Consider the following 23752-nt stretch of genomic DNA (forward strand, 5'->3'; position numbering starts at 1 on the left):
AGACCACATTTTATTTACCCATTTATCTTTTGATGAGCACTTGGATTGCTACATCTTTTAGCTATTAAAAATACTCTTCAAGACTATGCTTCCATTTCTTTTGGTTGTTGCTGTTTTTCAGTTGCTCAGTCATGTCCGACTCTTTGCGACCCCACGGACTGCAGCACGCCAGGCTTCCCTGTCCTTCACCATCTCCGGGAACTTGTTCAAGCTCATGTCCATTGAGTCAGTGATACCATCCAATCATCTCATCCTCTGTTGTCCCCTTCTCCTCCTGTCTTCAATCTTTCCCAACATCAGGGTCTTTTCTAATAAGTCAACTCTTCTCATCAGGTGGCCAAAGTATTGGAGCTTCAGCTTCAGCATCAGTCCTTGATTCCAGTCTGTGCTTCATTCAGCCCAGCATTTCGCATGCTGTACTCTGCATATAAGTTACATAAGCAGGGTGTAGACCCAGAAGTGAGATGACTGGATCATATTATGATTCTTTTTTTTTTTTTTTCCAGCTGTGCCCCATAGCATGTGGATCTTAGTTCCCTGATCAGGGATCAACCCCGCACCTCCTGCAGTAGAAACACAGAGTTTTAGCCACCAGACCACCGTGGAAGTCCTAGGTGACTCTGTTTTTAATTTTTTGAGGAACCACTACAGTGTTTTCCATAGTGACTGCCCCATTTAACATGTCTATCAGTGGTGCACAATTTTTGATAGTAGCCATTCTAACAGTATGAGGTGGTATCTAATGGCACAATTTGACATGGGAACCTTTATCCAGTGTTCACTAATTTCCCCATTCATTTGATGCTCATTGACTTGTACTCACAAACAGAAGAAAATTTGTCATAATGAAATTGTTCATGGTTCCGTGTCTTTTCTCTACTTCTGTTGCAAAATAACTGTTTTTTAAAATGTTCTAGTCCTTATAAAGTTGTGTGTGATTTTTGTATATCAATATATATTTTAATAGCTAAGTCTTGAATATCATTACTGAAACATCATATTTAATTAGCTTACTTTTGTTAGCTTTTATTAACTTCCAGACTTTGACAAATATCACATAGACAAATCTTTGAATTCATTAAATGTAAATACCTTAAATGTTTATTGTATTTTTTCCTTTTTTTTCATTAAACAGAAAAAGTCTTTTCCTATAACTTATAAGATACTCATAAGTTGTTCTTTTGAATTTGATTTTTGTTTGTTTTCAACTGTTTTTTGATATGTAATCAAGTTGGTTTAAGCTAGTTATGATACACAGCAGTAAAAGAAAATCTCCCTGGCCTTGGACAAGGCTGCTTCTCATGCATTTGGTCCTCTGTGGGTTGAGGGCAGCTGGCTTCAGGTCTTAGTCTGGGACCAAGGGCCCATCTTCATGCTGGATAACTGTCCTGCAGGGAACCGAGTCAACAGCTGCTACCAAATCAGCTTGGAAGGTCCAAGAAGCAGGAAGTGTGTGAAAGAAGCAAGTCTCCTGGTAAGTACAGCAGGAGACCATCCATGCCAGGTTACAAACAGACACAACTGCACAACTTGCTGCCCAGAGAATCAAATACAAGTAATAAACCATACAGCACAGAAAGGACTAAGACAAAATTCAGGATACTGGTGAGCTTCATGTGGGCAGGGAGTGATGGAACAGGAGAGCCTGGAGAGGCAGAGGGCAGCTCACACACCACAAAATGAAAGAAGGCCACAACAGCTACACTGAGGCCCACTCTCCAGTGTTCCCCACCCCCCTGTTTCAGAGTTAGCCCCGAAGGAGACTCATTTCATTACTAGGAAATCTGGGCTTCTCCTGACCACATACAGTGAAAGGAGAGGTTAATTAGATTACTGGGGATTCTGTGGATTCTCTTAGCTGTTGTCAGCAGCCCAGGGTAACCAAGGACCTACAGGAATAATAAACAAAAAGAAACTAAAAATTTCCTGAAGCCATGGCTTCACCCAGTAGGTTGGATTATGTTTAATTTTTTGGAGCTGTCTCTGTTGCTATAGAAATAAATAAGGAAGTTGAGACACGTGACCATGGCTTTTTGAAGCAGTACAGCCCCTAGCCCACTCTGCAGCCATCATCTCTGTGGGGTCTCCAGGGCACCGGTGCCCAGAACCACCATGGGACCGAAAGGGGCGCGGGTCCTGTGGTCTGTCTCCACGCTACAGGGCAATGCCAGCTGCACACGTGGTGGTCAGGACCAGCAGCCTGCACCCAGTTTAGGATGGTGACCAGGACTTAACCCACCTCTTTCTCTCCCTGTGTGGCCTGGGCAGGACCTCAGTTTTCTATTTCTGCAATGCAGCTGTGATGTCGTCCTTGCCTGGAGGTGAGGCCTGGATGAAGGGTGGACAGGAAGCCCTGCTGAAGTCTTTGTGGCCCTCCTCCCATAGTTCATGACACCCCATGTCCCCATGCTCAGTGAGGACATCCCCCACATTCCTGGCATCCACACCCCAGCCAAGTGCACCATGCCCTGTCCAGGGCCCTGGATGGACCCCACACCCACATACCAGCCTGGAACGCATGTGCCCAAGCCTGTACCATCAGTACCCACCTCTGTCCCATCACACACTAACAGCCAGTATCTGCTGGGGAGGGGTTGGAAGTGGTTTGCATGGTCAAGAGATATAAAAGAGGGTACGTATGCAAAGCAGGGTCAGCTGAACTCAACCCCCCAGCCCAGGCCCCTCCACCTGGTCTCCCAGGACAGCACCATCTTGGCCATCACCAGCCTTCCCTGTGGAGACACTTGGACCACATGGATAGTGAGCTGCCCCATCCTGAGATACAGTGATGTGTAGGGGGTCTGTGGGGTGGCAGGGGTGGCAAGCAAAGGGGTGCACACTTGTTTGCAAAGGAGTGCAGGGAGGAGCCTTCAAGGGGGTTGGGGTGGAGGAGGCTGCGTGCACAGGGCTGAGTGGACAGAGCTAAAGGCCCCATGGAGTCCCAGGCTCCAGAGGCAGAAACTGTAGCCCCCGAGCTGATCGGGCCTCGTGCAACCTCTGAGGAACTGAGAGCCCTCTGCGTCCAGAGTCTCCTGTAAAGGTCAAAACCCTGCCCATTTTGAAATCTCAAAATGTGCTTAAAATGAGATGTTAAACAAGTCAGCATGAGGAAATGTGAGCAGGGTGCTTTAGGAAACCACCTCTTCCCCAGAGGTCATAGGTGCAGCCCCTCAGCAGAAGGTCCCCGCCCATGAGCCATCGGGGAGTCTGAAGTGTATGGGCACGCGGTGTGTTCACGTATGTATATGTGTATCATGGATGCATGTGTCTACACCTCCATGTGCACATGGGGTCAGGATGCCCAGTTCCAACTCACCACCTCATCAGCACCCACAGACACACCTGCTAGGACCAGCGTCAGCTCCCCGGAGTGTCCCTGCTCTGACACCCAAAGCTGCCCTCTGCTTTCTTGACGGCTTCCATGACCAGAAATGAAAGGACCCCTTGCTTCTCGGTTGGAAGTTCGCTGAGGAGAGAAAGACTGAGCCAGAAGATATTTTAAACATCAGAGACACACGCTGAGACGCCCCCGTGCTCCTCCCATGCCTAGAAACGCACGAGGTGCGTGGTGGGAATTCATCCATTACCAAACCTACACGAAATACACATTCCAAACTTAGTGAATTTCTCCAAAATCTGAAAAAGAGGGAATGACTCAATGGCTTGATTTCTTTTCTTTTCTCTGGTACATCAGTATAGTGTCTGTTTCCAAGCCTGGCAAGTGCCTGCCAGACTCCACTTTGTGAAATGAGTGTGAGCGGCCATGTGTCGCTTGGCTGGGGCAGGGGAGGGCAGGGGCCCTGCTGGTACCCCTGGGCCACAACTCTCACATGTGCTATTTTCCAGGATGCCTTGCCTTTGACCCGGCTTTCCCTGTCCCCACAACTGGTCCCCCTGACCTGTCCCTCCACCCCCAGGGCTCTCAGACCCCCATCCAGCCCCCAAGCCCTGGATGCCACCTCTGCCTGCCCCACACTCCCCCCAGCCCTCTCTGCACTCCTACTACCAGGCTCCACTCCTGACTATGGCCTCCCTGCCTCCCTGTCTCCATTCCTGCTCCCAAGGCCACCAGAGGGGTGGTCTCAATCCCCTGCCTCTTGTCTGTGTGGCAGAGCTGCCAGGACTATTGCAGCTGCAAACTACACAACCCACCCCAACAGGCTGAAACCCTGAGGACCAGGTCGGGCCCCAGGCTAGAAATCACAGCCCCAGGGTGGGCTCCACTGAGGCCAGTTCACAGCAAGGCTGCCGCAGCACAGCAAGGCCCCTGCCTTTGTTCTGCAGAGGACACACAGGCTATTTCTGTTATCCCTTCAAAACAGGGAAATGCCCTCACACTCTTTGGCCCCAATCAGGTCATGAGGCCATTGCTGACCCATCACTGTTCCTGGAAGGCTGAGCCTTGACAGTCTGGGGCTGGGGTTCCTGGCCCGGGGTGCCGCCCCGGGGTTGGGGGGTGTGGGTGTGGACTGATGTGAGAGGTGAACAATCATGACTCACCCCTGAGGGGTGAGCCCCAGGAGTGGAGCAGCGGGGACAGTGGGCAGAATGGGCAGGAGGGGGCCCTGTGGACACAGAATGGCTCACCGTAACCTCTTCTCACTCAGTTCTCCCTAAGAGCCTGAGGACCATACATGGGTGTCATGTGCCCAGTTTATATCATGTTAACAAAAGCCCAGGGAGGCAAGACTGCTATCAAGGTAGCCCCAAGGGGTCACAGCTCCTGGCTGTGCCTTTGTGTGAGCCCCTCCAGTGGTGACTCTGGGCAGGGCTGTATGTCTTCGCTCCACCTTCATAAACAAGACACCCCCAGCTGGGAGACTAAACACTTATTCTCTCACAGTCCCAGAGGCTGGATATTCTGGCTGCAGCATGGTCAGGGTCTGGTGGCAGCTCTCGTCCTGAGTGCAGACAGCAGCCTTCTCCCTGTGTCTTCACATGGCAGAGAGAGAGCTCTGGTCTCTTCATCTTCTTTTTTTTTGAAAATTTTATTTACTTATTTATTTATTTTTGGCTGTGCTGGGTCTTCACTGCTGCATGGGCTTTCTCTAGTTGCAGTGAGCGGGGCTACTCTTTGTTGTGGTGCTCTGGCTTCTCATTACAGTGACTTCTCCTGTTGCAGAGCACAGGCTCTAGGCATGTGGGCTCAGTAGTTACAGTTCCCAGGCTCTAGAGCACAGGCTCAGTAGTTGTGGCTCACGACTTAGTTGCTCCAAGACCTGTGGGATCTTCACAGATCAGGGATCAAATCCTGTGTTGGCAGGAGGGAAGCCCTCTTCCTCTTCTTATAAGGACTAATCCTATCCTGGGGGCCCCACATTCATGACCTCACCTAACCTGACCTGCCCTCCCAAAGACCCCACCTCCAAATATCACCACAGTGTGGGGGTTTCAGGTGTCAACACTTGAATTTTGGAGGGACACAAACATTCAGTCCATGACACCATGTGACTCCCTTTGGCCAGTGGGACATCGTGGGTGTGAGGCAGGCAAGTCCTTGACCTGGAATCCTGGGATCCCTGTGCTATGAAGAAGCCCAGTGTACCAGTCAGCTAGGGCTGCCATTACAAACCACACCCTAGGCCACTTAGACAACAGAGATTTGTCCTCACAGTCCTGGAGGCTGGAAGTCCAAGATCAAGGTGTAGACAAGACTGGTTTCTCCTGAGGCTTCTCTCCTGGGCTTGGCCGTCTTCCCTCTGTGTTCTCCATGGCCAACTCTCTGTACATTTCTATGTCATAATCTCTTCTTATAAAGATACCAGTCCAATTGGATTAGGGTCCACTCAAATGATCACATTTTACCTAAATCATATTTTGAAAGACCCTATCTCCATATACAGTCACTTTCTGAGGTCCTGCGGCTTAGGGCTTCAACACATGTGTTTGAGAGATCTAATTCAGCTGCAACACCCAGTCTAAGCCATATCTCCTGGAATAGCATGTGGAGAGAAAGGCTCAGCCCTCCCACTGCTCTTGGCCCCCAACTGACCTGGAGTTACAGGAATACCCTCCTATTGTTGTTGTTCAGTCATGTTCGACTCTTTGCAACCCCATGAATTGCAGCATGCCAGGCTCCTATGTTCATGGGATTCTCCAGGCAAGAATACCAGAGTGGGTTACGAGGCTGCCTCCAGGGGATCACCATGCTGGGGGTGGGGCTGCCCAGAGACTTTGTGCATAGCATCTGGAATTGTACACAGGCCATCTTGGCCACTGGCTTGGTGGGCAGTCAAGGTACAGCCTGAATGTATACCTGCCTGGCTAGGTGTAGTAGAGGAGTCCTTGTGGCCCTCTGTCCACCATGATGTGGCTTTGGGTATTGGCTAAGAGCCTTGCTTGCTTGGTCAATCTGCTAATGGACCACAGATCAAGTAGTATAAACAACAGACATTTACCATCTCACAGCTCAAAGTGAAGTCGCTCAGTCATGTCCAACTCTTTGCAACTCCATGGACTGTAGTCTACAAGGCTCCTCTGTCCATGGGATTTTCCAGGCAAGAATACTGGAGTGGGTTGCCATTTTCTTCCCCAGGACATCTTCCCAAACCAGGGATTGAAACCTGTCTCCCACATTGTAGGCAGACGCTTTACCGTCTGAGCCACCAGGGAAATCTCACAGTTCCGTACACTGCAAATCCAGGGTAAAGGCATTGGCAGAGTTGGTTTCTCCTGAGACCTCTCTCCTTGGTGTGTAGATGACTGTCCTCTCCTTGTATCCTCACAGCAGTGTCCCTCTGTGCATGTCTGTGTTCTGATCTCTTCTTATGAGGACACCAGTCATATTCAATTAGGGCCCACCCTAATAACTCCCTTTTAACTTAATTATCTTTTTAAAGACATGTCTTTGAAGAGTCCCATTCTGAGGTCGGTGGGTTAGACTTCAACATGTGAACCTGGGGGGCACAGTTTGACCCACAACATTTCCATGAGTCTCTCTGACCCTCACAAGAAGTCAGGGCACATGTGGGATGGGCATTATTCCCCATTTTATAGATGAAGTGACTAGGATGAGAGACAGTGAAGTCTGCCTACCAGTACAGAGGCAGGAGGATCAGGGAGGGGCCATCCAGCCCTCTATCTCCTTTCTTGCTTGTTACTCGAAAATGAGGGCTGAGAAGAGCACAGAGGAAACATCTTGACAACACACACAATGCACAGCTGTCTATGGGCAGGAAGCAGGGTGGGAGGGCATGGAGAAGCACGGGAATAGTGTGGCTGGACAGTCCCAGAGAGATGAAGCCTTACTTAGTGACCACAGCTCTGCACACTCCCATCTCTGCACATCTAAAATCACAATGATCTGAATGTCAACATTTTGCTTCTCTCACTACTTACGTTTTCAAAAATTAAGCCACATCACAACTGGCAGGCATTTTCTGAGAGTATCTACCCACCCACACAGGTCCTGTGAGCCTTGACAAACGTGTAAGCCACAGTCTGAGTTTGTAAGCAACTGAACAAAGTCATTTACAAATAAAAATATGGACCTTCTTGGATTTAAGTGGCCGTATGAGTGAAAGTGCAGAGGTAACTGAGTATGCTATTAACAGAAAGTCACTCTCGGACAGCATCAGACAGGTTATGTTCCAGACTTGGCCCACATGGCTTGGCAGGTGTCCTGAGCAATCACCAGCACATACCTGGTCTTCCAGGCTGCCCCTTCCTCTGCCACCTGCCCCAAGTCCCGCCAGGCTACCGCACTTCTGTGAGAGATCTGCCCTCAATCACAGGCATCTATCTGGACTTACCCTGTTTTCTAACCCTCCTGACAATTTTACCCAACAAAGATGACAGCAAAAGAGATGACAATCAATGAGACAGGGTGACCAAGTAGGATCCCACATCAGGGGTACTAAATCAAAAGCAAATTGAGACATATCTTTGCATTTAGTGAGTCTTAAAATTTTTGTGTGCCAAGTTGAAGGCGTAATCTCTGATGCTAACATCTCACAAGACTCCATCTGTGTGCTCAACTGATCTTGGAGCAAAAAGCTGGTCTTTTTCTGGGGTTGCTTTATATGGACCATGCTGTGCCTTGGCGAGGCAGCACCCACCTCTGCAGGCTCATGCTGAGTAATGTGTGGTTGTGATCCTTCTAGAACCCTTACCTAAGAGCACAATGGCCTTGCCTGTTTGTTGTCTTTTCAAGTTATTTCTGTCTCTTCCCTGTATGGGCTTCCCCAATGGCTCAGCAGTAAAGAATCCACCTGCAATGCAGGAGACACAGGAGACATAGGTTCGATCCCTGGGTCAGGAAGATCCCCTGGAGAAGGGAATGGCAACCCACGCCAGTACTCTTGCCTGGAAAAAAATCCCATGAACAGAGGAGCCTGGCAGGCTACAGTCCATGGGGCTGCAGAGTTGGACATAACTGAGTGACTAAGCACGTCTATGTCACGTCCTTCTCTGTATGGTTTCTTTTGTTCCAGAAACAGGTCTGCACACAGACCAGAAAAGTGCAAACCCTGGCAATGAGTTCAAGTATCAGGGCAGTGTTCAGATTCTCTGAGCTTCAGTTATTTCATCTCTGAAAAGCAACTGGGATAACGGTGACTATTTTGATAAATTGAAGAAACATAGCCCAGCACCCGGAGAAGGCAATGGCACCCCACTCCAGTACTCTTGCCTGGAAAATCCCATGGACGGAGGAGCCTGGTAGGCTACAGTCCATAGGGTCGCGAAGAGTCGGACACGACTAAGCGACTTCACTTTCACTTTTCACTTTCAAGCTTTGGAGACGGAAATGGCAACCCACTCCAGTGTTCTTGCCTGGAGAGTCCCAGGGACGGCGGAGCCTCGTGGGCTGCCGTCTATGGAATCACACAGAGTCAGACACGACTGAAGCAACAGCAGCAGCAGCAGCAGCAGCCCAGCACACCCATGCCTGAAGACTTCCCAGCCCATTCTTCTTGCCTTATCATTTACCACTTTTTAAAGAGGTGGTGGCTACCCTCATCTCCTCTCACCTCACAGTGAGCAAAATGGTGATGGGGCCCAAAAAGGAGCAAAGAGCAAACAAAACAATGAGGACTGGCAGGGGCGCCATCAACGCCGAGCTCCAGGAAGCCCCTCTGGCTGCAGCACAAACAGCTGAGAGACAGAGATGCTGAGACACGTTGGTTTTGCTGAAGGCAGAGCCCGGCGTGGGACAGGAGGGCTGGGAAGGCAGGACGGCTCCCAGCCTGCTGGCTCTCTGTATGAGACTGCATCTCAGTGAACTGGGAAGGAAGGAAGGTTTGGAGGAGAGGATGGAGGGATGTCGAGCCAAACGCACCCACCATCTGGAGCCGCAGCTATTCTGGGCTCTGAGCTTCAGAGTGGAGCAGGGTGTCTCCAGAGCCAGGGGAGAGAAGGTGCTGGAGGAGAGGAAGGGAGTGGGTGGAAGGCAGGGGCTTCCCAGGGCTGGAAGCAGATTCAGGTGATGGAAAGGTAAGCAGCATTTTTTTCCTTCTGCCAAGTGTCCTGGTATAACCACCAGCCAAGCCGCCCAGAGCTGAGTGGGATCCACAGCCACTGAACCCAGAGCCCCAGGGTCCCCACTGGGTCAGAGAGCAGAGTGTGGCCTCTTCACATGTCCCTATGGGAGGGGGTGCCCACTACACCTCCTCCTTTGGCGGATGGAGTTTTGCTCTTTAGATGGAAACTGGTGATGCTGCTCTGTCTTTTCAGTCTGTGGAAGTCGCATCACATGGCCCTCACCAGGGCCACCCCTTGAAGACAGAGGGGATGCCACGTCTGCATCTCCTCAATCACACCCCTCCACCCCAGCCTCCCAGGTGCCCCTGCCACATGCACAGTCCAGGTGTTGAGTGCTGACCCCCAGACTCACTACCATGTCCCAGGTCCCAGGGCTGCAGCTATGTCTCTACCCCCAGACCCTGCCCTTGTGCATTTTGGGAGCTTTAACCCAAAAGTGAAAGTGAAGTGAAAGTGAAAGTCGCTCAGTCGTGTCTGACTCTTTGCGGCCCCATGGACTGTACAGTCCATGAAATTCTTCAGGCCAGAATACTAGAGTGGGTAGCTGTTCCCTTCTCCAGGGGATCTTCCCAACCCAGGGATTGAACCCAGGTCTCCTGCATTGCAGGCAGATTCTTTACCAGCTGAGCCATCTGGGAAGCCCAAAAACAGAGCCTAATAGGTGTCCTCCTTGTCCCATCTCACTGCTTGCCTTCGAATCACCATAAATCATAAAAGCAACTAAAATGGAGCTGACACCTTCTGAGAAATGGCAGATTCAAAAGAGCTTTTATAAAAAAGCTTTAAATAAATGACAAAAGCAAGAACAACCTAAAAACTCATCATGAATGATGTAAGAAGTTTAAATTCCATCTCGATTGAGAATAAAATACAGAAAAACATTGCTTTCAGTAATGAAACATCGGCCTCTCACTTTCAAATCTTCATTAAAGTCTCAAAAATCCCCCAAATACTTTATTTCAGCACTGTGTCAAGGGTTTTCTCTGCATAAGAAAACTTCCAGAAAGATGCCCATTCTGTCTAAACCAAAGTAGAGTTTTAGTGCAATGTCACCCCAGTGGCATTTATTTGTACTTAACAATAGATTCTAAACTTCATCTGAAAAAATAATGACATGGTAAGAAAATTTTTAACATGAAAATTGATGAGGGAGCTTCTCTTTTGGGATAACTAAATCATTCGGGGGGGAAAAAGAACATTATTTTAAAAAGAAAACACACATGAAGATTCTCAGTGATCTCAAGAGGCATGTCCAGCCCCCAACAGCCGGTCAGTGACATGGGTGTGCAGTCCGTCCACCAGCCTTGCTGTTGACTGTGTCCGTCATGGGAAGTGTCCTTCAAGGAGGACTTCCTCTGAGTGACACAGACTTTGGAGGTGTAGATGTGGCTGACAAGCAAGATGCAGCTGCCGTTTCCCATATTTAATGCAAATGCACCCATGCAGCCACCCATCCACCCCCTATACACACAGGGCCTATTTGTAGGTGGGAGGTTCTGTTCTATGGACACAACAGAGAGGCAGCAGCCTAACTCCCTAGATGGTAACTTCCAGCTCATCTGAGTACTTGTGCTTTAGGAACAAGGCTCGCCCCACCCCCCACCCCCTGCCCGGTAGGCTGATCTCTCCACCACGTGAGCAAGGCTTAGGGAGAAGCCTTCCTGAGTCATATTCCCACCTCCATTCTGAAGTGGGAGGATACTGGTCACTGGTGCACTGGTTGCACCAATCAGTCTGTCAGTTCAGTGGTATTCAAGTGAGTTTCCACAGGCTCTCAGACCGTGTCGGACACTGGGCAGCAGGCCTCACGGGACTGGACTGCAGGAGAGCATGGGGGAGGGGTGCAGTTCAGGTTCGGACAAGCCCTGTGTTTTGGCCCTGCTTCCACCACAGCCTTATGTTAACTAGAAATTGGCATTTGCCATGGGTGCTTGCCATCTACCTCTACAAGGATTAAATCATGTGCTGCTGCAGCTGCAGACTTTCAATACCCCCTGAAAGAAGCTCAGGGTGGACAGCAGAAGGAGGCGTTCTGGGCTCTGGGAAAACTGGCAGAACAGGTTCTTCAGATAGTTAGATAATTTCAGAAACTGATTTTATGAGCCCAATTCTCATATTTCCTCATATCTAGAAAAGCACCAAAATCCTTCGTAGTGACAACTGCTCCTTGTGACAAGCAGTAACCTTCTAGAAAAATATGTGCTTGATTGCATGTACTCCCCCTTCACAAAAATTACATATGTACTGACCTCCCCACTACCTCTCTGGAGCAGTTTCTCAGAGCTATCTGAGATGCTGTCTCCCGAGCTATAGTCCTCATCCTGCCCCAAATAAAACTTGACACAACTCTCACATTTCCCTTTTTTTTCAAGTTGACACCTACCTGAAACTGGGTTTACTGTGCTCTACAGTGGAGACCATAACAGCACCTACCTCAGGCTGAGGGAATTAAATCTCACAAGAATCTTATAGGTGAGGCTGGTGTGTATCCTGTTGGAGGGGTGCAGGTAAAGTCCCAGATTGGCCACGTTGGCCAGGGGGCCTCAATATGAAAGGAGCACACTATGTCACTAACACCAGCAGCATTTTTCATTAGGCACACCTTATCATATGTGCGTCTGTTGTCTGTATTAAAGCAAATAAGACCCACGTACACTTAGAACACTCTTAGCCCATTAGAGGGCTGAGGTTCACCAGGCAACTGAGTGACCTGAGCACCACAGGGTTTCACCAAACTATTTCGCCTTTGGCAGCATCGCTCAGTCGTGTCCAAGTCTTTGCGATCCCATGGACAGTAGCCCACCAGGCTCCTCTGTCCATGGGCTTCTCCAGGCAAGAATACTGGAGAGGGTTGCCATTCCCTTCTCCAGGGTATCTTCCTGACCCAGGGATCAAACCCAGGTCTCCTGAATTGCAGGCAGGTTCTTTACCAGCTGAGCCATCAAAGAAGCCCACGGTGGCTGCCAAAACACAGGTAAGAAAAGCGCAGCTGAAATTTTAATGAGTCCATAAGGCTGAATGTGGAAAGGTGGGTCAGAATCCCTGGAGGCCCGGGCACATGGGCCTCCACACCCACATGTCATCCAATTCAAGGGCCCCATTGGGTGATCATGAGAAAACCAGAGGGCAGGCAATGCACCCAAGGGAGGCCCTGCTGGGGCACAAGTGTGCGGAGCCAGCTGAGGATACTATGGGAGCCTGAGGAGACCGTCTAGGACTCCAGACCCTGCAGGAGGACCAGGTGGTGATTAACTGCCAGTGGAGACAGACATGAAATCTGATCCCTTCTCTGATGCCAGAAAAGGTTTAGCTGTTACTGGGGGAGAGGAAAGAAACCCACCTGTGCCCCTGCACCTGCAGTAAAGCCAGGCTAAACCACCTGCCCGTGGCATGCCAGGGTCCTGTGTTGGTACAAGACAGCATCCGAACACAAGGGAGGAGGCAGGAATCTTGCCTGCCCTCCAGACCCTCTTGTGAGGGAAACAATCCCTGCCACAAGGGGTGCTGGCCAGGCCCACCCAGAGGCTCAGGGTTCCAGAAACCCTCACATCATGAACCCCCCAGCACCACCAACAGCAATTGTGCACTGAGTAAAAGCAGCAGTGCCTGCTTGCATAGCTGGTTTGGACGGAGCAGGACGGTCCCTCCCACGATGCTAGCCAAGTGAGTTTCCCACAGGGCAGGCAGGTGAGACGTCGGGCACAGGGAACCACAGTCTTGCCTGAGGCCACCATTTCCTGGCATTCAGGGGACAAGGTGGCTCATTGGCTGGAGGGAAAGTGGAATGAGAAGAGAGTCACAGAGGTGGGCAAGGCAGAGTGAGCATCTCATGGCACCCAGGACACGTGGGCAGTTCACCTGCTGTCTGAAGCAGTGGGTACATCTAGCTTCACGCCTGGATGATTTCCTGGGCAGCTCCTGCCCAGTGTAGCTGGTGAGCAGAAGAGAATGGAGGGTCACTAGGCACCAAGTGCCCCCCGCCCACCTCGTGAGGACCAGCCAGACAGGCCCAGCCCACCGCCTTCACCAGAGCATCAGCGGGGCCACGTCTTTGTGTCCTGCCTCTTCCCCCATCGCCACCTCCTTTCATGTTGGTTCATTCTCAGTTCAACTCCAAGGCTCCTCCCCTTTCCCACCCTTAAAACAAAACTCCTCCATATCTCTGAGCTCCTCCTGCCCAGCAGGTCTGAGCATCCCTCCATTACCACTATGTGTGCATATATTCAACCTCCTACATTAAATATGATGTCTCCAGTAAACTCAAGTGAGGGCAGCACCAGGCAGAGAGCCAGCCCCTCTGACCCAGATGCTGCTGGCTTAAGAGGTGGCCGAGGTGAATGGCATGGCTAAGGCCTGTGCAGGGCCAAGCCACAAGTCATGAGGACTGCGGAGTGTTATGTTTGCTGCAATGAAAATGGATTAAAGGGACATTCTCCACCTATGCAGCAGAAGTGCAGGGTCTTCCCTGTTGCCTAGGTTTTTAAATGAAGATGGAAGCCAGTTTTGGGATCCAGGAAAACCCAAGAGACCGCTCTGGGCGTTCTCACAGCTGGAAAGTAATGGAAACACTTTTCAATTAGTCCAGAATGTCCAGTCTGGAAATAGTCTGTGCTTTCAAAAGTAAAACATATCTGCTGCAGATCTCATTTGTGAGGGAGGCTTCTCAGCATCCCTGCTCTGTGCTGGGGATGGGACTTCATGGAAGATTGACTGGAGTCTCTCACAGCTTTGCATTTCAGCCCTTTGGCCCCACCCCAGAGGGTCTGCAGGGATCCCTCAGAGTATCTTTCAAAGCAACCATACAGTGATGGCAGTAACAGAGCTGCAAGTTACAAACATCTCCATGGCCCTACATGGAGTGCTGGCTCCACCCATGTGTCCACAGAGGCCCCAGTGAGGTTGTGCAGCTCCACCTGCTTCTTCTCTCCTCATCTCCAGGGGCCCCTAAGGTGGGAAAGAAAGCCTGGAGCCCACATAAGCCTCATTTGGCCCATCTGCAAAATGGAAATAATGCTGCCTGGCCCACTCCCTACCACCCAAGGGTCTCCCTGGCCTTGGATGTGGCTGAAGCAGTGAGGCCATGCCCCAGGAGTCCTTCAAAGAGCAGGAGAAGGCAGTACTCACCACAGCAGGCTGGGGGTGACGGAGCTAGGACGGCTCTGCAGGCCCTGCATTTGCCCAAAACAAGCCAGTCTTGAGGGTCTCTCTTGTGTCATGGTTGGAGACTTCCAACCAGCTGCCTCCCTCAGTCCCAAAAGAACAAGAAATTGGCACTCTCCTTTTCCCTCTCGAGCCTGTGAACTCCATCCCCACACGGGGGGCTCAGGGGGCCACAGACAGAAGAGAAGGAACACAGCCTCCATGTGTCCACACTGACCCCAGTGCAGCTCCAGTGACCTCCCACCCTGGACAGCTTCAGGGGACCAGCCACACCCCCACCCACTCTGGGCCAGCTAAATGTGGACCCTGACTGCTCCTGAGGGCATTCCAGGGCCCCTGTCCCAAGGGTGCTGGAGCCGGCAGGAACCCCTCCCCACCTGGACCCCACTTGTATTCCAGCACAGCTGGTGTCCCTAATGGACTGTGTCCCCCTTCACACCTGCAAGGAGGCAAACACACCCACCTTCCCCTCCATCTAATCACGGGGAACAAGGGGTGGGCTTTCCACAGGATCTCAGGGGACCTGGGCTCTCTTATTACCCCGGTGACCCCGGCTGGCTGCTAGGGTATCCCCATGTGTATCCATGGGGGCTGCAAGCATTGCACAGCAGACAACTGGCTCCAGGAGCCTCAGGCATGGTTAGATGTTCAGGGCTCCAGATTAGTTACCCCAAAAGTACCTGTTCTCTCTGAAATGATATTGAAGTGAAGAAACAACCCCAATAAAAAGTAAAGCGCTGACTGACCCAGCCCCATCTATAGCCATTTGGGAGAGGCCCCCAGGGGCCTCAGTCAGATCTCAGAACTGCTGGTGACATGCAGACTTCTCCTGTCTCCTCTCCCTCGTTGGCACCCGGTTCCAACGAGTAATATCATGAAGGCTCCTCCAGTTATGTGGACAAGTCCTCCAGTCACAAAAGAGTCATCTGTCTCCTTTCCCCACTCTTCCAACGTGCCAGAAAGAAAAGGCTCCCCAGAGCACTGCAGGAAGCCAGCCAGAGGAAACTGTGCCCCCTTCCCCAAAGCAGGTGCCACAGGACAGCTCAGGGCAGTGTGGAGGCAGGGAGACTCTGGACTGGATATCAGGTTGAAGTTTCAATGTAAACTCAATCAGATTTTCAATATCAGAGAATGAATCCTAATCACTAGTAGAGATTCTAAAGGGCCACGAGATCTTTCTGAGTGTGTGGCATAAACTGGGAGACATGAAGGCAGCATTTGGAGGCAAACAGATGTTTAAGAAGCCTCACTGTGCAGTACATTGGTGACACAAGGATTCTTTTTTTAAAAAACTACTTTATTACATCATAATTTACAAACCATAAAATCCACCTGTTCTGGAAATTTTTCTTTTGGCCACAACATGCCGAGTGTGGGATCTTAGTCCCCTGACCAGGAACTTAATATTCAATTTAATATTAAAAAACACTAAGAATTTGTAATACATAGTGGAACTGTATGTAACTTTGTTCTGTAATTTCCAAGTCTCCTGTAAATGTGTTATCATACTTTCATAATTTAAAAACTAAAAAAGAAAAAGAAAAAAAATAGTTGTGGCACACAGGCTTAGTTGCTCCAAGGCAAGTGAGATCTTACGGAACCTTTGTCTCCTGCATCGGCAGGTGGATCCTTTACCACCGCACTACCAGGGAAAACCAACACGATGCTGCAGTCCATGGGGTCACAAATATTTGGACACTGAGTGACTGAACAACAACGACAACCAGGGAAGCTCAACCTAACATTTTTGAGGCTCATCCATGTTGTAGCCTGTATACTTCATCGCTTTTAAAAAGAATTCCATTGTAGGAATAGGCATTTTGTTTCTACATTCTCTAGTTGGTGACATTTCAATGGTTTCTACTTCTTGACTATTAAGACTGATGCTGGTATGATCCTGTTTTTGTTTCTCTAGGGGATTTTTAGGAGTGAGATTTCTGTATCATATGGTAAATTTATGTTTAGCGTTTTAAGGAACTGCCAAATTGTTTTCCAACATGGCTGTACCATTTTACATTCCTACCAGGAATGCATGAGGCTTTCAATTTCCCCATATCCTTGACAACCTTTATTATTATTTGTCTTGGTTTTTGTCAGCCATACTAGTGGTTGTGCAATTGGATCTCATGGTTTATATTTTCATTTCCCTAATGAGGTTGAGCATCTTTTCATCGACTATTTATATATCTTCTTTGGTGAAACATCTGTTCAAATTTTTGCCCATTTGTTAATTGAATTATTTAACTTTTACTAAGTTGTGAGTTGTTACATTATTATGCCAACAAAAGTCCGCCTAGTCAAAGCTATGGTTCCAGTGGTCATGTATGGATGTGAGAGTTGGACTATAAAGAAAGCTGAGTGCTGAAGAATTGATGCTTTTGAACTGTGGTGTTGGAGAAGACTCTTGAGAGTCCCTTGGACAGCAAGGAGATCCAACCAGTCCATCCTAAAAGAAATCAGTCTTGATAGTCATTGGAAGGACTGATACTGAATCTGAAACTCCAATACTTTGACCACCTGATGCAAAGAACTGACTCATCTGAAAAGACCCTGATGCTAGGAAAGAGTGAAGGCCAGAATAGAAGGGGACGACAGAGGATGAGATGGTTGGATGGCATCACCGACTCAATGGACACGAGTTTGGATAAACTCCAGGAGTTGGTGATGGACAGGGAGGCCTGGCCTGCTGCAGTCCATGGGGTCGCAAAGAGTTGGACACAACTGAGTGACTAAATTGATAATTTACTTAGTGGTGCATTTTCAAATAAAAAGATTTTTAATTTTGATCAAGTCCAGTTGATCAATTATTTTCTTCTATAAATCATGCTTTTTAGGGAACACCTAAGTTCTCTTCACCCAAGATCATGAGAATGTTTTTCTACATTCTGTTCCCAAAGTTTTATGGGCTAAGTGCTTGCATTTAAGTGTGATTCATTTTGAGTTAATTTCAGTATATGACATGAAATAAGAGCTTAAATTTATTAAATTAAGTTTAATTTACTTTGCATGAAGATATCCAATTGTTCCAACATCATTTGTTGAAAGTTCCTTTCTCCACCAAATTCTTTTGGCATATCTGTTGAAAATCAACCATAAATATAATGGTTTACCATTTTATTCACTTCCACTGATTATCTGGATCACTTTATTCTTTTATACTGCTTTATGTATCTAAACATATCAGTATTATGGTCTTGATTACTTAGATTTATAGTAGGTTTTGAAGTCCAAAAGTATAGGTTCTTCAACTTTGTCTCTCTTTTTTAAGACTGTTTGGCTATTCTGAGCATTTGCTTGTTCATGGCTGAAAGAAAACTACTGGGCTACAGCAAAATTTGTGTAGAAACTATAGGTCAATTTTGGAAGAATTATAATCTTAACAATATTGTGTATAATATCTTAACACTATTTTAATTGTAATTCATAAACATATGCATTTCCCCATTTATTGTGATCTTACATTTCTCTCAACAATAGGTATAGTGTTCAGCATATGTTCTATACTTTCTTTTAAAATTATCTATTTATTTACTTGGCTGCATTGGGTCTTAGTTGCAGCACATGGACTCTGTAGTTGTGGCGCCAGGGCTCCAGGCGCTTGGACTTAGTAGATGCAGCCGCTCCTTTGTTGGGCCACAGCATGGGGGATCTTTAGTTCCCCAACCAGGGAATCAAACCCACATCCCTTGCACTGCAGGGTAGATTGTTAACCTCTGGACCACCAGGGAAGTCCCTCTTTTAAAATTTTACTCCTAAGTCTTTATTATAAGTGGAGTTGTCTTCTTAATTTCATTTAAGATTGCTTATTGCTATTATGCAGAAATACAATTAAATATTTTATATTAATCTTGTACCCTTCATCTTGCTAAAGCTGTTTATTAGTTCCTGTTGGGGGGGGTGTGCGTGTGTGTGTGTGTGTGTGAGAATTACTTAGGATTTACACATCTGGGATCATGTTATCTGTGAATAAATACAGTTTTACCTCTTCCTTTTCAATTTTAATGCCTTATACTCCTTTTTTGCCTTAAAACACTAGCTAGGACTTCTAATGTTGGATAAAAGTGGTATGATTGGAAGTCCTTGCCTTTTCCTGATCTTAGAAAGAGAATATGTAGTCTTTCAACTTTAAATATGAAAGACTTTAAACTCACCAAATATGAGTTTTTCATAAATGCTCTTGATCAAGTTGAGAAAGTTTTTCTATTTCTAGGTAATCCAAAGTTTGTATCATAAATGAGTATTACATTTTGTCAAATGCTTTTTCTGTCTATGTCATGGGTTTTGTCCTATTGATATCCCATATTAATTGATTTTCAGCTCTTAAATCAACCTTGAATTTCTGGAATGAACTCCACTTGATCTTGTATCTAATCCTTTTTATAATTTCTTCATTTGGTTTGCCACTGTTTTTTGAGATTTTTGTATCTATATTCATAAAGACTGTTGGTCTGAGTTTTTTCTCTTGTGACGTTTCTGTGGCTTTGGTATCAGAGTAATATTGGTTTCATAGAATGAGCTAGGAAGCATTCCCTCCTCTTCTATTTCCTGGAAGAATTTGTAAAGATATAGCATTATTTATAGTGTAAATGTTTGATAGAATTCAACAATGAAACCACATGTGTCTAGGTTTTTCTTTGTGGGAAGGTTTTTAATTACTAATTGAGTGCCTTTACTGTCTAGACTGCATTCCCCAGAATGCCCTGTCCAGTACCTTTCAGGTTAAGGAAAACTACAGAGGATGGTGATTGGAGGACACAAGAAGGAAAATGCCATTTTGTAGCATACACACACCTTCTGTCTGTCATTCAGTCAAACTTATTCTAATTGCTGCTGTGAAGGGATTTTGCAGGAGTAATTAGAGTCCCTAGTCAATTGACATTTAGTTAATCAAAAAGAAGATTATTATGGGTGGATCTGATTTAAGTAATTGGAGGCCCTATCAAGGAAGGTCTGGTCTTTTCTGAGCTCAGGGATTCCAAGGAGTAGTGTAAAAGGAAAATTGCAGAATCTTGACATGTTTTGGGAGCTCTACACTCACTTTGCTGTGTTTAGCTGCTGATTTACCTTACTGGTATGAAGCAATAGCTGGTTCTGCAGCTGCTTCCCAATTATTTTATGGCCTAGACATGACCTTTCCTCTGGAAAAGTCCATGTGTGTTTGAGAGCAAAGTGTATTCTCCTATTGTTAGGTGAAATGTTCTATAGATGTCAATTAGGTTAAGTTTGTTGATAGTGTTGTACGAATCTTCTATATCCTTTCTGATTTTCTGTCTAATTCTATCCATTACTGAAGTCTCCTAATATTATTGTTGAATTCTGTCTTGTTTTCCCTTGAGCTCTGTAGGTGGCATTAGTGGTAAAGAACCCATCTGCCAAGGCAGGAGACATAAGAGATGCGGGTTCGATTCCTGGCTTGGGGAGGTCCCCTGGAGGAGGGCAATCTACTCCAGTATTCTTGCCTGGAGAATCCCACAGACAGAGGAGCTTGGTGGGCTAGTCAGACATGCATACAGTCAGACGTGACAGAAGTGACTTAGCACGTACACATGCATAGTATGTCTATATATGTTACAAACTTAAAAATACAGTGTTTTATAATCATTTTATTATTATTACTATAATAATCTTATATTTTTTATTTTTAAGGAAGAAAGATAAAATGTGTTTTAAATTCTCTTAGATTAACTTATATATTTACCTTTTCCACTATTCTTAATTTCTTCCTGTAGATCTATATTACCCTTCAGTTTAATTCCTTTTTCCAACTTAGCCCCATTCCTTGTCTTCTCTTTTGTTCTATCGTTGTCACAAATTTACATTTTCTTCTAAGGCCAACAGTACATCTTCATTATTATTTTATGTAGTTGTCTTTTAAATCAGTTAAGAGTTTTTAAAAATCAAATATTTTTATTTTCACTGATTCTTATAATTACCTATTTAATCACCATTATTGGTACATTTATTTTTCCATGTAGATAGAGTTACTATTTGGTATTGCTTCCTTCCAGCCAAAACTTCTTTTAGTATTTTTTTATGGTATGTATGCTAGTAAAAACTTTTCTCAGTCTTCATTTACCTGAGAATGTTTTTATTTAGCCTTTATTTTGAAAAGTATTTTTTTGCAGGACATAGAGTTCTTAATAGACAGTTTTTTCCATTTAGTGTTTTGAATGTTACCCACCACCTTCTGTTCTCCATTGCTTTTAATGAGAAGTCAGTGTTTTATCTTATTCCCTCTGTAAGATAATTTATTTTCTCTTGCTGGCAGCAAGGCAGAGCCCTCAAGGGACTCTGAGCAGGCAGGGGGAAGAGGCTAGTCCATGGTCACCCAGCAGGTTGTGCTGGAACAGACATCCAGACTCCTGAGGTCGGGAGAAATCCATCCATTACTTGGCATTTCCTTGTTTGAGGCTTCAGAGTCTCCATTGGTCAAATGAGGATGCTGAGCCGGCTAGCATGGTACAGCCATCTCGTAATTCCTCTGTCCAATACTGGCCGTGCCATCACAAAGCCCTCCAACCCACCCACCTCTCACCCACAGGATGGACTCCTCCCTGACTCCCCAAGAAGAATGTTAAAAGTGTTTGCGGGAAATCAGAGGAAATTGTCTGGCATGGCTCATAAGCAGCTATGAGCAATGTTCTGTTCTCTTCCTGCTGAAAATAGCCTTCAAATGAGCACATCCAGGGGCCCTTTGACTTCGGTTCTCCAGCAACTCAAAAGATACCTTGAGGTTTCTGCCCCTAAAATAGAGCTCTTCTGTTGTCTCAGGAGCATGTCTCTGAGGACTGTTGTGGGCGGCAATCTTCCCTGGTGCTTGGAGGTTGCATGTAACCCTGATGCTCACAGTCCCACGTAAATCTGGTCAGGCCTCTGCCTTCCTCTGCTGTTCCTTCTGAGGCTGGAGGAGGTTGCCAAGAACCAGGTATTGTGCATGCATCTCCACTCATTTCTAACGCATGGGGGAGGCAGGGCTGTCCTCCCTATTTGATACATATGGAGACCAGTGTCATGGGTATGACAGAGCAGGACTTATGGACTCTGATGCTTGCATAGGGTTAAGGCTTCCCTGGACAAGATAGGTAGTGCCATCTCAATCACAGTATTTCTTTTTCACTCATTCCTCCTTTATTTATGTGTTCAAGAACATGAACCTAGCACCGAGTCTTGTGCTGGAAGCAGGGAGGTAAAAAAGACAGAAAACTGGTCCCCGCATGGTTCAGTGTAAACAGGAAATAGTCCCACCAATGAACACCTCCCCACACAATGCAGTCCAGGGAGGGATGAGGCACAACTGTCCCAGGCGGGCACAAGATTCTGCAGAATAGTAGTTTCAGTACGAGCAAGATGATTGAAACACCAAACCCCTGGCTGCAAGAAGAGCAGAGGCCAAGGCCAGGAGGACTAATGGAACAGGACAGCACATGTTTCCATGTGGTCATCAGGTGGGGCTCAGTTTGTGGGAGTGGAGGAGAGGTGGCCAGCTCACCCAACCACCCCAAGCAAAACCCAGGCACTGAATTTTACTTCTGGAATCCTTCTAAAGTGTATTCCACACCAGTTCTTGAGGTACAGAGGCTAGGACAGGTGTTGTTGGAAACAGCTTCCAGCTGGACAGAGCCTTGCAGAAGGTGAACATTGTTTTCTCTGCTGCCTCACTGGACTGCAGAACTGGGCAGTCATTACCATGGGTGTCAAGTTAGGAAAAACCAAGCCCTGCATTCAAAAAGAGCAAACCATGCTAGGCAGGGTATTTATTTTCGTTAAGATGACTCCTCATCATTCCAACCAACTGTGATAGACACCATCTCAGCTTTAACAGATGTCATTTCAAGAAGTAGCAGTATGCTGTGGGGTGGAAGGAAAGGTATCTGGTGTCTGGAGACAAGATGTAAGCTAATGCTCCACCCTAAGATTTGACATTGTTGTTATGGTTCTTTAATCACTGCTGCTGCTCCTGCTGCTGCCAAGTTGCTTCAGTCGTGTCCAACTCTGTGCGACCCCATAGACTATAGCCCTCCAGGCTCCTCTGTCTGTGGGATTTCCCAGGCAAGAATACTGGAGTGGGTTGCCATTTCCTTCCCCAAGGGATCTTCCCGACCCAGGGATAGAACTCACCTCTCCTGCATTGGTAGGCAGATTCTTTACCACCAAGCCACCAAAGAAGCCGAAAGAGTCTACATTAGCAGGCTCAAAAACATAATGCTCATCTCCCAGTGTCTGGTAGCAAGCCACTGCATCTTATTACATGTATTTTAAAATTCATTCAAGTGTGGAATATTTGATGGTCAGAGAGCTGGGAGAAAGACTAGTGTATAACTCAATTGGAGGGACTCGTCATAGGCTGTGGGATGTAATGAGAGAATAATAAAGCAGCTACCAGATGATGAATCTAGAATTCTAGAGTCCATCCCAGGCCAAGGACAGTGGCATCTAGGAACACTGTGACCATCGCCTAGAGGAACACCGTCACCCACAGCACCGTGGTCACGGCTCCCTTGGCACGAACCCAAGATGACCATGACCATGTTAGTATCAGTGCCACCCAAACCACCACGATCACCCTCTGCACCATCTTCATTCACGTCTCACTTTCTTCCTAACCTACCAACCTCTGAAATCGAGCACCCTGGGGCTGTCCTCAGGCCTCCTGCTTTCTGGGCCCACCCTCCTGCAGTCCGGTGGCTTTGAACCCCAGAAGTTTCAAAGGCAATGCCATGTGCACGCCACTCACCTAAACTTTCTCAACATTGGACTTGACACTTGGAAGTCAAGTGTAAGTGTTCACCAGTCTGGGACTTCAAGCCTCCAACACCTTCCGCCTCCAGCCATTCTCATCTCAACAAATAGCTCCTCAGCACTGACCTCTGTGACCAGCTGTAAACCTGGCACCACCTTTGTTTACACCCAATGCGATGAGCCCGCTAAATTTGGCAGCCTGCCATCGCCAGCACCCCGGCCTTAGCAACCTGATGACCATTGAAAGAATCCCCCCTGAACCCAGGCTAGGCTGCTATACCTATCCAAGGGAAAAGAGGGGTTTCACTTGCTGCAGTGGGGAGAGGGGAGGCATGGTGAGGGGGAGACTAGGAGAAGGGCAAGCTCTGCCCCT

Source organism: Giraffa tippelskirchi, chromosome 10 (genome assembly GCF_054371585.1).
Source record: "Giraffa tippelskirchi isolate mGirTip1 chromosome 10, T2T-mGirTip1v1.2.pri, whole genome shotgun sequence".
NCBI lineage: Eukaryota > Metazoa > Chordata > Mammalia > Artiodactyla > Giraffidae > Giraffa > Giraffa tippelskirchi.